The sequence below is a fragment of the Macrobrachium nipponense genome, chromosome 1, assembly GCF_015104395.2.
Source record: "Macrobrachium nipponense isolate FS-2020 chromosome 1, ASM1510439v2, whole genome shotgun sequence".
Lineage (NCBI taxonomy): Eukaryota > Metazoa > Arthropoda > Malacostraca > Decapoda > Palaemonidae > Macrobrachium > Macrobrachium nipponense.
Window position 1 is genome coordinate 111,721,356 of NC_087200.1, and position 2,449 is coordinate 111,723,804.

The following is a 2,449-nucleotide window of genomic DNA, read 5'->3' on the forward strand; positions in this document are numbered from 1 at the left end:
CCCAGACCAACTCAAAACCAAGCCAAATTTTTATGTAAACTGGTCATTTTACCAAAGCTTAGTGTTATATCTGAATATCGCAAAAGTTCAACCCTCTTTGCACTGCATATTTGCGACAAAATGAAGAACACATTTTTTACCCAAATTTCTTAGTCATTTTCTTCATAAAGAAATTAATATGAAGAGTAAACGCACTATTTATCATTAAGCAAGAATGAAACCTCACTGGCATTGACTTCTTCGTGTTTGGGCAATTTTCAGAATCATACACTAAACTTTGCGTGATCAAATTAAACGCGTTGTATTTATTTACATTCCATAAGAGCTATCATGTAAATGTTGCCGGTTTACCGACGATTGCGTTATTCTCAGTTTTGTCCTTTGTTTTCCCAAGTCGCTTAAGTTTCGACAGTGTTCTCGTGCTATTGACGATTCTCTATCACACTTGTTAAGTAACACAAGAGACAAACCGTACTCCTTTCTATTCAGACGTTAGTCTTTTAATTATTCTCCCATCTAGACTGGTATCATAAACCACCAACAGAACACAACAACAGCACCCAACCCACTAGTTTACATGTAGCTCATGAGAAATGCCTATGTCTATGTAAGAATTGAATTCTAGAGCGATTCGTCCTAGTAATGAAATCATAGTAGAATCACCTGTCAGATATTAAGTACTCGACATCTAAGGAACTTGAGCCGACGATCGTTATATTTTTTACAGGCTTAATTATATCGGGCGTTAAGGATGGATGGATGGATGAATGGCTGAATTGGAGAATGAGGATGGTCGTTAGGGGGTATTCGGGAGGGGCAGAAGCAAGGAAGGCGAACAGGATGATGATGTTGATAGCTGTACTAGTGGAAGAGGATGTGGGACAGACAGGTATACGTCCTCCTCAGCTCCTTCACTCCCCAGTGGTGGATGGATTGTGTGGGTGAGAATTAATTGTTGTGTGTGGGTAGTAGTCACTCTGTCTAGGAGGAGTTGCTCAATGAAAGTTATATGGATATATAATATATATATATATATAATTATAAGATATATATATAATATTATTATATATTATATATATAATGTGATGAGGACACGGGAAGACATGTGTAGCACTATTTCACAGGGACTGTATTGCGCGGTGTCAGAAGTAGGGGTAACACACACACACACACTCTGCTTCTGACACTGTACGATTCAGAGCCCTTGTGAAATAGTGCTTCACATGTCTTCCCGTGCTTTGACCACATTATATACACACACACACACACACACACACACACACACACACACACACACACACACACACACACACACATATATATATATATATATATATATATATATATATATATATATATATATATATATATATATAACACGTGGAAATGATTCAACTTAAAACGCGTTATTTTCACAGAATTTCTGAGGAGAGGTGTAGGCATGATAAATTAGATTCCTCTCTCTCTCTCGCTCTCTCTCTCTCTCTCTCTCAGCGCCTCAGTGGCGTGGTTGGTATAGTGTTGGCGTCCTACCTAGGTGGTCGCGGGTTCGATTCTCGGCCATTCCATTGAGGAGCGAGAGATGTGTATTTCTGGTGATAGAAGTTCACTCTCGACGTGGTTCGGAAGTCACGTAAAGCCGTTGGTCCCGTTGCTGAATAACCACTGGTTCCATGCAACGTAAAAACACCATACAAACAAAATCTCTCTCTCTCTCTCTCTCTCTCTCTCTCTCTCTCTCTCTCTCTCTCTCTCTGCAGGCTAAAAGATGCATCGTTGTATAAATGTCATCGAAGAGAAGGCGTTGTATTCAATCCATCTTTGATTACCTGTCACAGTCTATGATGAACTGCTAATTTCAGGCAACCATTGTTGCGTATACCGCCCGTGATGCGGAAATGATTTTTTTTGTTTAACTACTTTTTCTTAACTTGCAATCCATCAGTTATGAAGACTGGACACTGGGGTGATGATTAGCATTCCTATAGATCTCTCCTATAACTAGACTAGTCTAGTTAAGGTTCATGTTGAAATTTATGGAACCTTTGCGGAGATGATATATATATACACACACACACACACACACTATATATATATATATATATATAATATATATATTATATATGTTGTATCTATATATATATATATATTAATTACGTATATATAATTACGTATATATATATATCATATATTAAATATGATATATATATATATAATATATATTATTATATTATTTATATAGTTTTATATTTGGTAAACAACCAGTTTATATATGCATTGCCATACACTCAAATAGCTATAATACACACAATCACCCACAAGCACAAACAGGCATGCATGTATGGATATATATATATATGGCATATATAGGTATATATATATATATATATATATAATTACATATACATATATATATATGATATATATATATATATATATATATACCATG